Here is a 12,988-nt window from a genome sequence, read left to right on the forward strand (position 1 = left end):
CAAAATATAAGAACTTAATTGTAACTCTTTATTGTTATGAAAACTTATAAAGACACAAAACCGATTTTACACAATTTTGAAAAGTTTCTGTTGAAATAAAAAAAAGTATTTTTTCAGGTATAAATATTGGCAGGAATTATTTTTAACCATTTTTGGTAATTTAAATAATACCAAGCATTTCTGGATAAGGTCTCTAGTCTAGTTACCACTATTTCAGATCGGTGAACTTGTGCCCCAGTCTAGGATTTTTTTTTAACGTGGAATTAAAATAGAAATAAAAATGAGTGTTAAGTGCTAATAGCTCTTGGATCTTCAGTAGGGTGACAATCAACAAAAAAATTACATCAGGGATACCCTCTGATTCGATTCCTTAGGCAAAAATAAGTATCTGTGCAAATTTTGAGCCAAATCAATAAAGGTTAACGGGTCGCTTTTTACCGTTGAAGTTTATATGGGGAAAATCGCAAAAATGTATGCAGAAAAACATCGTTTTAATATATTTCTGCCAGGTGGCGCGGGTCTCGCCCAAAATTTTCTAAGAGTGAGATTCTTGTAGGAAATTTAATTTCCTACAACTTTGTCGAAGGGTGCAAAACGATCCGAGTTGATCCTGATTTTTGATGATTTTTGTAGTAAAAATTATTTTCTTATGTACTTCTTATATACCCCTTATATTCTTTCAAGTTTATAAGCCAATTTCTTTTCATCGCATTGCCATTAACTCATCAGGATCAACTCGGATCTTCTTGCACCCTTCGACAAAGCTGTAGGAAATTAAATTTCCTACAAGAATCTCACACTTGGACAATTTTGGGCGAGACCTGCGCCACCTGCTGCCAAAATCCTAAAGCGATGTTTTTCCCCATACATTTTAGCGATTTTCCCCATATAAACTTCAACGATAAAAAGCGACCCCTTAGCCTTAACCGATTTGACTCAAAATTGGCACAGTAACTTATTATTGCCTAAAGAATCGATCCAGGGGGTATCTCTTCAGATTTCCCAAAATTTTCCTTTTTTCTTGTCACCCTAATCTTCAGTGATCTCCAAGCAAACTGGGAATAGTTTTTAAATTGAAGGAATCAACGTTATTCTGCTTTTTGGGTTCAATATAGGAATATTTATCAATTTAATAATGCAAGGAGATTATGATGATCTTTTCCCTATCACATTATCACAGGTGCTTGAAGTAGAACTAAATATTTCTTTTTGCTCCTACTCTCTTCTTCTGAAGATGTATGGGAAAGGGATTCCTTAGGATGATTTCATGGATTCCATTGGATGTCAGATACCTTTTGGTTACGTGTGTACAGAATTAAGCTGCTTAAAAAATCTTTTCAAAAAATTTGAGTAAAGAATGCATGATTTGAACATTTGTTATTATTCTAAATATCTGTAAAATTATTGAGAGAATGTTTTGTAAACCCTCACTGCCAACTATCTCTCAGAGAACCCCCTGTAACTCACTCTCCTGCAATTCCGGCGAGTAGTACGGCGGTGAGAGGTACGGTGTTCCGTGTCGTCGTCCATCGGGTTGTGAGGCACGGGCCAGTAGTACCTTGTAGTGGGTTACCCAGCATCGACTCGCGCTCGGTAGCAGCAGCAGCAAAAGTAGCCGAGAAGGAAGAAAAAAAAAAGAGCAAAAGAAGGAAGGACGGGACGACGGTCTTTTTCTCGGTCGGTCGGTCGAACGGTCAAATCCGCGACGAAACCCCCGATTGCGGTGCGTTTCCGGACAATCCGTGGTTCCACCGGTTCTCGCTGGACTGCGCGCGCCCCTGCTTTTGTGCGAAGGAACGTCGTGAGGTGAAAGTTTTGAACCTTTGCCAGAAGTCGACGACGACGTCGCGAAGTTTTGTGGAGTTGGAAGATGCGGAAGATTGCTGGGAACGTGGCCAGGTCGTGGTAGCAGGTCTTGGACGCAAGTGATCCGCAGACGGTGTGAGGAATTTAGGAGAAGGTCGTCCGTCGTCGGGAACCCTGCCTTTAGTGATGCAATTATGAATAATTTTGACGTTTCGGGAGTAGTTTGCCCTGCAGCAGTGTAAAAGAAGCCAGACGGTGAAGACTTGCGGGTTTCGGAACCGGAAAGGCGAGCGGTGGATAGCTCCGGAGTTGGGATACCAGGAAGGTCCGAATCTACGCCAACGGGTAGGAATCGTTTCGGGATTGTGCGATATTTTGCATCTGTCAAAATGTGTGTCTTCCCTTTTTCTTCCTAACCTACTCCTACTTTCCGACCCTGTGTGTGTGAATCCGTACGTCGGTCAGTCTGTCCGTTCGTTCGCCGTGATCCATCGAGAAAAGTTAGCAGTACTTTTGACGTATTTGCCACAAGTCGGTGCTGGTGTTGGTTCCATCTTTGGGCCTAACTGACAGCTCGCCAACTCACCAATACACACTCCCAAAACGTTGAGCTCTCAGTCACTCACCAGCAACTCATTCATTGATTACCGTGCTGGTGTGAGTGAACTGCACTTCACAAAGTTTTTTTTTGTGTTGCCTTTTTCGCAATGACAGCACTTGTGTAGTAAACATTGGCCTCTGGCCTCTGGTCGGTGCAAACTCTCTTCTTCCGACGGGACGGGACCGTCATCAGCACCGCACTGAAGATGTGTAGCAGTCGTCGTCGGTCTCGGCCTACTCTACACACAACAAGAGCACTCTTCTAACCTTGCAACGGAGACGGGGGGCTTTACGAACACACTCTTGCACGATAAAATATACAACACACAAAAAAAAAAAAACGGTAAAACGTCAAATTGGTGCCTGCTCTACGGCCTGCCTGCTCTACGGCCGATACGGCAAGACTCGCGAATTACGCGTGAATTGAGCTGTCGATTGATTTTATTTTGGGGGTCTTTTCGTGGTGTGTCTATTGATTCGAGACTGTTTACAATAGTTTCCGTTGAAAACGGGCTGTGTGAATCATCTTGAGACATGCAAATGTTTTAGACGTGGGACGATTTTTGTAGTTTATTATGTAGTCATTGGAAAAATAGTGGAATTACTCATCGTACTATAAATTAAAGTGACACGGCGGTAACAACATGAGTCAAACATGGATGTATCAGTGAATTGCACAAAATTTGACTTAGGTGACTTTAATGTTTTAGCATTTGCCATATGAAACACCTGTTTAAGAATTTCGACTAGTCTAGTAGCTCTTATCAATAGACGGAATCGTAGCTTTCTCCTTGATTTGTTACATTTGGAACACCGAAATATACACAGTAACAAAAAATTAAGGTAATATAACGTCTGGGAAGGGTACATCTTGTATGTTAGAAAAATTGTTTAATTTTGCCTCTGAAAATGTGTAATTTTACCACTTTTCCGGTGTAATGTCACTTTTTCAGTCTAAATTGAGGTAAAATTACATCATAAAAAAGGTAATATTCATCCTTCCAAATTCACACATTTTTTACTGTGTACTAAATTTTGGTTTGCCAGACAATTTGAAGGTGTGCCACAGAGTAAAATAAATTATGGTAATATTACATCTGGGAATGGCTGTATGCAAGAAAAGATGTGTAATTTGACCTCAAACGTTAACAATATCACCTCTTCTAAAGGTGAAAAAAAATGAAAAACATTTTTTCAACATTTCAAGCAAAACATTGAACGAAAACGAAGTATAAACAAAGAGTCTATCCCGTTACGTCAGTTGATGTTTACATTAGGAACGAGCATGATACAGTCCAGACTCGATTATCCGAAGCCTCGATTAGTCGAAGTTTTGATTATCCGAAGTTCGATTATCCGAAGGTTTGTATGGGACTTCGGATAATCGTATCACGACCAAAAAAATGTTTTTTCGTTTATTTTTTTTTAACACACAGCAAAAAAAAGTTGAATTTCGGAATGTTGAAAATTTGGTAGGTTGAATATTACCTCTTTTTTGTGTAATATTACTTAAAAAATGTGTAAAAATGTGAACCTGATGAATATTCATCAAAAACTGATGAAAATTCATCATTTTCAGGGATAAAATTAATCATTTATTTTGCCACAAAATCTGTCACCATTTCCTGATGAATATTACCATAAATTTTTTTTCTGTGCATCATATTCGAGTTCTGCGACCCAATTTTAGTTAAATTTTAATGTTTAATTGCTTTTAAATTGAAGAATGCAATTTTTCAATATGTCAACACCGCCATTTTGGCCGCCATCTTGGATTTAAAAATTCTAAATCATTTTAGATTAGTTTATGGGTCATACTTAAAATCGACAATAAAAAATAAGACAATAGAAAAATCGTAATTCGATTATCCGAAGTGAAAATTTTCCGAGGCCTTCGGATAATCCAGTCTGGACTGTACACTGATTTATTATGCTTCGTCTTTGATCAAATTGCTTTGTTTTGCAACTCATTAAAAAAATCATGGAAAATTACATCTGGGAATGAAAAAATCTGCTATGTCAACAATATGCGTAATTTTAACTTTCCCTTTTAACTTGATTCCACTTTTTCAACCTAAATTTAGGTAATATTAATTAACATATTCGGTCGAACCATCTTTTAACATCTAATTCTTAATCTACCCAGTAAAACAAACATGGTAATTTTGCGTCTAGAAATGAAGACATCTTTTATGTCAGAAAAATGAGTAATTTTACTTTAAAACTGTGTGAATTTACCAATTTTATAGTGTAATGCCTTTTTCAACCTTCATTGAATATTACGTTCTAAGACATAAAACAAGTATTATTGCACTATCCAAGCATTACACCTTCCAAATTTACACATGGTGCAATCCACCTTGACCGACAAATTGTTTTTTTTTTGTATTTTCAAGAAAATGTGTGTGTGCCTTTTCTATGACCATAAAAAAACATTTTGCATCATCAGTTTGTCCATAAAAAGGCTATTAAAATATTCAAAATCTGTATCTTGAGAAAGCATTTCTTGATCAATTTGGAATCTTCGGCAAAGTTGTCTTCTCTTAGGACTTCTCAGAAAAATTGATACACATTAAAAAAATAGTGTGTGTAAGTTTCAAAAAGAAGATTTGTTCAGCACGAGTCGTACATTCATCCAACGAGGTTTACCGAGTTGGAGAATTAAAACAAGTGCTGAAAAAAATCCAGTTTTGCAACGAGTTGAACATATTTTTTTTTTTGCAAATCCGAAATCACCCTTTGAATTTTATTTTCTCGCTTGACATTTTCCGTTAAAGTGTCAAACTCCAAAACAATATCGGAAAGTATAACTTTTCGATACAAGTGCTGAAAAGTTCAACTTTACATTTCGACCCCACCCTATTCGCTCCATCTACTTGCTAAAGTGATACATTATGTAACCACTTTCGTCGCGCACATTTGCATCCTCTCGCGATCTAGCTTCAAAGATAGTACAAAAAGAGGTTGGTTCGTCGATATATCACTGTCACTGTGTGTTCGGCTTGTTTTGTTTTCGTTTAGACTATTTTTTTTTTGTTTTCCCAAAACCAAAGAAAACATTTACTCAGTGGCTTTTCCACAAATCACTCACACCACCATCATGAAAATCAATTCAAATGTCTGTGTGAGTGAGTGTGTGTGGTGTAGGTTTACTGAAAACACCTTCCCAAAACAAAGTTCACCAATCGAAATGGAACCTTTGTGGCTTTATTTCGTTCGCAGTATAGTTTAGCTTGAACTAAAGTAGTCGCTTCGCGACGCGACGACCAGCAGATGCTAATGACTTTAATTAATTTATACAAAAAAAAAAACACAAACACACTTGCTGTATAGGTGTAAGTGTGTTGGTGAGTGCAATCTAATTTAAATGAGACAACACTACAAAGTATTCACCACTGAAGTCACAGTGTGAAGTGCCTTGGTGACATAGATTGAAGTCTGGGATGGAAGTGACCAGCGAGTCTGTTTGATTTTATTTTTTCGTATTCGTAATTTTGCAGCTCTGACCAAGTGCGGGAGGGGTCACCGGAGGCTAATTGTTTTCAAATTACAATTAGCGCACTAAAATACACACACTCGCACCAAAAACCGACCGGTCAGCGTGTGTTTGTGCGTGATTCGAGCCCATTTATGCGCGATCAACTAATTGCGCGAATCCCAACTGGAGCAGAGAAGGGGGGGAAGGGTGTTATCATTTTGATTAATTACTTGGCGAGGGCCGCCCAGCCAAACACCCCAGATGGATAAAGTAACTCGCGAGGGCTGGGAGAAAAAACAAACTAAATTAGTACTTGATTAAGAGGAAGCACCTCCGCCACCAACACAACGTCGGCGTGGGTACTACACGCAATTGTTTTCGATCGTAATTTGGGTTGCTTTGAGGCATGTTGTTTGGAATGTGGGTTTTAATTGGAGAGGGCTGCAAATTAGACTGTATTTTTGTGTAGCTTTTTGCTTGGGAACAGTTCAACCTACCTTTGCTTAAAAAAAGATTCTAGAGCCTCTTAGACATATTGTTATAAAAAGAACCTTTAATTTCATTCTTCTTCATTAGAGATTCTTTTTTAACTCACCTCAGGAAATTTTCCCGAGATAGCAGATTTTTGTCTTTTTTTTATTTGTCTGGAGCATTATGAGGATTTTTTCTATGACCAAAAAGGTTATTTTGCATCATTAGTTTGTCCATACATACATACTGAGTTCTGGAAAAGTCTGGGAAAACCTGGAACTGTCACTGTCAGGGAATTTTATTTTGACCAGGGAAAGTCAGGGAATTTTAATTTTTAACTAAACTGTGAGCTCGATCCAAAGTGGTTTGAATTTGTGTAATTTAAAATGGCGACAAAAATGGTAATGACGAATTGGATTTTAAGAACTTAAGAATTTCAGGATTTAAGGAATATTAGAAATTTTAAGATTTTTAGTAGTTTTAGGAATTTTTGAGAATTTTAGGAAATTTAGGAATTCTAGAAATTTTAGGAATATTAGGAATATCAGGTATCTTAATTTTTTTAACTTTTAAGAACAATTTAGGGGAAGGTGGGGCAAGACGACCATATGGGGCAAGAGCAACAATCATTCATACGGCCGTAATTTTTACAATTTTGAATATTTCCAGTATGAGGAATTGTTGCTAGCAATGCAATTAGCTGATTCTATTAACTCATAACCGCCAAAACGACGTAAACGCCTCGGGGCATAAGATTTAATGAAGTTTTATCAAAACCTTTGTTTTCTTATAATATTTGGAAAGTTCAAAATAAGGCTTAGGGTTCGTTTTAAGGCTCATTTTATCAAAATGCTATTTTTCCTTGATCAGTAGTGTCCCTATCAATGACTTGCGCCTATTATAAAGTATGATTTAACTTTTAGTTATTTTTGTTGAGAGCTTTTAAAAAATCTTGTTCAGGTGGGGCAAGTGTACCATATGGATTTTTAGTATGGAAAAAATACGAATTGCTGCAACAACATATTTTATTGGGAAATAAATACATAAAAGTACTTAAAAACTGATAAACAATTGTTTAAAAAAAATCCATACAAAATATAGTGATATTATGAAAATTTGCTATTTATCATGTAAGTAATATTTTTATTTCGTTAAAATGATCAATTTTTTTTTGTAAAATATTATTATTTAATCTAAAAATGAAAGAAACGTTTCAAATACATTCTAATTTGATGTATCTAAGTGATAACAGTTCAATTGTTAGCAAATTAACATGTTGTTTCATGCATTGTTCCTCTTGCCCCAACGGGTTGTTCGTCTTGCCCCACTAGTTGAGTAGAACGTACGGAAAATCAAAAATATTAAAATCATTTTTTTTTTACATTAAAAAACAGGATTTTTTTAAAAACTTGTTCTATCAAAGTCTGAGTCAAGACCTGGAATAAGATGATTATATAAAAATCCAACAGATTTTTTAACGTTTTTAATGGGTTATAACGAGCATATCCTTAGCTTGTTACACTTGCCCCACTTTCCCCTAACAGGGTGGCCACTGAAGTTGGGAAATCGGGAATGTAGGGAAAAAGTCGGGAATTTGCAAAGTTCACGAAAAATCGGGAAAAAGTCGGGAATTTGTGATATTTTTTTGTCAAATAATCGGGAAAAGTCGGGAATCCCAAGCATACATGTTTTAAAATTGTCTTCTAACTCCTGAACAATTTGTAATTCTTTGTGAATTTTGCGAATTAATTTTACTTCTTTAGCAACATACTTTAAATTTTAGTCTTTCACTATTTTTAATTCTATTTGAGTATTTCAGTAAGACATTAAAATTATTATAAATATTGGATGATCATGATCGAACAGATTTTCATAAAAAATTAAGATTCAAGAGATTTTTATATATTTTTGACAGAGTTTTTAAAACAAAAGGTAACAACTAACTTTGAACAACATCGAAGGAAATGAATATATGAATAGATCTCAAAATCTCAATTTCATTTTGTCAAATTGCTTGAATATTCGAAAACAAAACAATTTCTACTTGAGTTTGGCAATAATTTTATTTTGTGGCGTTTTTTTTGTTAGTGTTAGGCTAAATTCATAACTTAAATTCAAATCATTTTTCCTAATCTTTGAATCACTTAAACTATTTTGTGAGTATGGATAAATTACTATACATAAAGATTGATTTTCAGTTATCGGAAAAATTAAATGTAAATAAAATCCAAACGTTTTTCGTCCTGAATGAAAAAATGAAAAAAGTTTTTTACGTATTGAAAAATATTAAAACCACAAAACAAAATTCTAGAAATTTTGCTTTAGAAACTAAATAATATAATAGTAAATAATAAAATACTTCTCATGAAATAAGGGGTAAAACGAAAAGTCTTCCTGAATTCCCGAATTACCAGGTATTTTAAAATACTTTGATATTTGAGACGTTCCCTGATTAAAAAAAAATAAAATTACTAATTTAGTCATCTATAACTTGTTGCAATCCCCTTTTCCATTTCCAGTTAAAACAAATTATCGAAAACCTAATTAATTATTTCAAAAAAACTGATTGTTTATAAATCTAGATATTTTCTCTCCTTTTAAATGTATTTAGAAATTTTGTTCGATGGTTGATATTGACTGTAGTATTGAATGTTTTTGGTTTGACAAATTACCATTAATTGTGGTTCTGGGCAAGTCGGGAATTTGAAAGTTGGCTTTGATTGGTCACTCTGCATTTTGAATATTTAAATCTTTTTTTTTCCCTCAAACTTCTTCAACTAGCCGATAACGAAATACTATATATTGAAAGTTTAAAAATTCCAAAAATATCTTCCTAAAATTTTGTTAGCTGTCAATACTAAAATGCCACCAAAATATTTAAAATTGGGAGAACAAATAATTTATTTAGTTTTATTTATTGTTTTAACAGAACACAATAAAATTGTTCAAAATAATAATTTTTGGAATGTTTTAAATTATTACAAATGCCACCTTTTTAGCTATAACACACGATGACCTTATTCATTTGTCAGTGTTGCCAATTTGTTAAAATAAAATCATAATTTCTAGAAATCAAGTATTCAAAAAAAAAAATCTGCCCCAGATTGACTATTGTTTCAAAATTGGTGAGCAGGAACGACCTTAAAAAATTGTCTGCAGTCTTTCGTGTTGATGATCTAATGTTCAAGAAATTGGCAACACTGTAATGAAACATTTGCTAAAGTAGATTTGAATAAACATTATTTCGGAAACCACTTTTTTACATTATTGGATGGAAACTTGAAAGCCCTTTCCAATGAATTATACGGTTTGATGATCTGGCAACCTTTCCATGAAACATTTTAGACTAAACAAAAAGGTGAAATAAGTAATTTTCCCAAAAAATAATAATATATTTCTAATTAGAATTTCGGTCATCATCCCATATTTTATTGTTTACAAAGGCGTGAACCAAAACTAACATTACGTGATCGCGGTGTTGGCTAGCACCTCCTCCTCGCCAACCAACCTGGTGTAAATCACTAATCCGACATGCACGTGACATTGAAACCTCGCCCGTGCTGCTTCTGCTGAGGAGGCGCTGTCGTTGTTAGCGTTGTTTTGTCGCCCTCAGACATGTGTGACTTCTTAGGGCAGCTATCCCTCGATTTGTCTTACTTAATTAGCTTAACATTTAGTGTCAACAATGGAAGAAAGAAAAGATTTACAAGTTTGGATGACCCTTTGACGTTTGAGGGTTAATACAAATGAAAGCCAAGGGTTAGCTGCGGGATCGCCAGACAGACAAGGGCGACCACTTTGGGTGGTGTTTTAGAACGAGAGCTCTCTTGTTGTTCGTTCACCACGACGACGATGTCATGAGGTTTTGATTGAGCATTTCTTCAAAGGGATGTGTTCTCTAAAGAGGTTGTACTTCCCACACAAAAGCTGTGCTCAGTTTGCTCTTGGTTCGTTTTTTGAAGTTGAACTTTTCAAAGTTGGTTACGTAGGCTTTGTACCAGATCTTGAACGTGCTTCATAATCGAGATAAACCGTAAAACAAAACTTTAGCAGCAGCAGGTGCGCCTGCAGTTTGTGCACGGTCGATTATTTTAAAGGTGTAAATCAAATTACGCTTTAAAGGTGCTTCTCTCGGTCGAATCCGAAAATTAAACAAAAGAAAACTTGTGGTCTTGAACGAGCCGGAGGAGAAGGAGGAGGTCAGCAGGCGTGAAAATATTTATGTTGCTTCGCGCGGGGGAGGCCAACCAGCGCTCACAGTTTTCGACTGCTAATTACGGCGAGCTTTTCGCGCCTAACGGGATTCGAACCTGGACTTTGTGGTCGATGGAGAAGCGAGCCACGTTTTCACAGCAGAGATAGCAGTTTTTCGTTTCATTGAAGAAATTCAATCCGAGTTTTAAAAAAAACTCAAATTCAACAAGGAAAACATAATGTTGGTGACGTCACCGGTATTTGTCTCATAGTTGTTGTGTACCTTCTATTTATAACCAGAACCAATCTTTTGTCGCGTACTGTCTGATTGCTATTTTTAACGACCGACATCGGTTTGTGGTAGAGGTACTGCTGTCAGTACTGACCACTGTAATCTTTGTCTACTCTTTTTGTAGACGCCAGCTTTTTGAAATTTGTGTGTTTGCTGCTGCAGTGGGAAGGTCAGTGGCAATACTTTTTAAGCCTTAATTAGTTTGACATTTTGGGGAATTTTAGTTCACATTGTGAAATTTTAGCTTCAAAATTATTTAACAATTTTAAAGATTTTACGTTTGTGATTGAATCGCTTTTTAATACAAAAGAAGAAGAACAAACTCCACAAATATGTCACCCACTGCAGATACTGCCATGTTATCGCATGCGTCGAGCGTTTTTTTTCATCATCACTTTTGTTGAGCTAGATAGGTTTGGCGTGCCAACCAACCGCGCCCGCACCGTACAATCACTTCAAAACTCACCAATTGAGTACAGATAGCAGATACCGGGAGGTGTCATCGTGCACGGTTCATTGGCCATTGAGAAGCGGCAACTACACAGACATAGTTGAAATTATAAAAAAAAACATTTTTAAATTTTTAGGGATCTAAAGGACAAATCTCTTGTATGTTTTATCAAGTTTTGAGTTGAATTGGCCTAACAATTCTGAAGCAAAATATATTTTATTTCACTTGAAATGAACACAAAATCACAACTTTTGAAAAGAAGTTTGTTGAAAAATTTGGTGGCGTAATTTTTCCTGAAATAATGTGTAAAAAATTGAAATTCAACAGAAACTGATGTAAATTTCACCAGCTCCTGATGTAAAATTACACATTTTTATTACCACAAATATTTCAAGAAAGTTTTGCAGTCGAAAATGTAATGTAATTTTGAATCAGAAACTGGTGAAATTTTCATCAAATTACAAATTTTCACGTTGAATTTTACTTTTCTACACATTGTTTTAGGTAAAATTACAAAAATCATCAAATTTTCAACCTTTCAAAATTTATACACGAATTTCCGAGTAGAAAATGTTAAATTTTGGAAGATTGAATTCTACAAAAAAACATTTTTTTTCAAATGCTCCAAAATAAATCGTTGATTTAATAAAAATGATGAAAGTTTTAATCATTGTCTCCGATTTTATTTAAAAATAAAAATGATCAAGAAGTTGGATTTGCAAAGTATCTAAAACAGCAATTTTTTTTTTTTTGAAGGCTTTGATTTGTAAAAGTTACACAATTTGGTAGATTTTCGTCCTTTAATAATATGTGAATAAGTTTCTAATTATTTTAAAGGCCTACAAGGCTTGGTTTTACGTTAGTTTGATTGATTTATTTTTGTAAAAAAAAACTTCCTGAAATTCATATTTTCTGTGTTTTTTAGAAGCTTTTTTAGACATGACGCCGGTGGAAAAACTCCACTCAATCCTAGCCCGCGCGACAACCGCCAATCAAGAGCAAACGTTCTCAGGTGGTTTGCGCTCCAATTGTGTGCTGATTATGTGTCTCTAGTTTAGGCACTGTCCGCTGGGGTGGGTTTGAATCTCTGAGCAATTCCGAATCTTGTGTGCACATTAAATAATAAAAATAATTTTCACAGGTTGATATATTTAACCCCTTTTCCATGTAATTTTATACTAATACAGTTGCTCATCAGATTTCCCTCAGATATAGCTACACAGTAAAAAAAAAAGTTGAATTTTAGAAGGATTCAGATGTAATTTTACCTTTATTTATGTGGAATAAGTGAAATTACATGCAAGCATGTAATATTACCATGATTTTTTTTCTACTGTTTAAAGCCCTGAAACACTGACAACAAAACCACATCAGGTGGTTGAATGTTGCGTGAAATTACACGTAAACAGTTGTTAATTTACATATATTAAAAGTATTACTTATATTACACATTTTTATGACACAAAATGCGTCAAAATTCCCTGATGTATTTTAAAATGATTTTTTTTAACTGTGAACAAGAATTGAGATTTGACATTCAGTAAAACAACTTGCCAAAGTCACGCCACCCCACAGGTGCTCTAAACTGATTGTTCAGCACACGTTTAAAAGCTTCCCATCGAACTCCACGAGTCCGGGATGTGGGTTGGTCCCGCTGGGGTTGGGAATCGACTAGATGCTCCCCTTTTCCCACCCC

General features: G+C 35.4%; 1 protein-coding gene across 5 annotated transcripts in view; it reads left to right on the forward strand.

Moving 5' to 3' along the window:
• Window positions 1–12,988, forward strand: part of LOC120418357 (serine/threonine-protein phosphatase 2A 56 kDa regulatory subunit epsilon isoform) — a 61,943-nt gene that overhangs the window by 5,628 nt on the left and 43,327 nt on the right. For 2 of the 5 annotated variants that reach the window (XM_052711311.1, XM_039580711.2), the window contains exon 1: window positions 1,566–2,151. The exons of the other annotated variants lie outside the window; for them this stretch is intronic. The gene's annotated coding sequence lies outside the window, so the exon portion shown is untranslated. Of the gene's footprint in view, window positions 1–1,565; window positions 2,152–12,988 lie in introns of those variants that run through there. 5 annotated transcript variants of the gene reach the window in all.

Source organism: Culex pipiens, chromosome 1 (genome assembly GCF_016801865.2).
Source record: "Culex pipiens pallens isolate TS chromosome 1, TS_CPP_V2, whole genome shotgun sequence".
Lineage (NCBI taxonomy): Eukaryota > Metazoa > Arthropoda > Insecta > Diptera > Culicidae > Culex > Culex pipiens.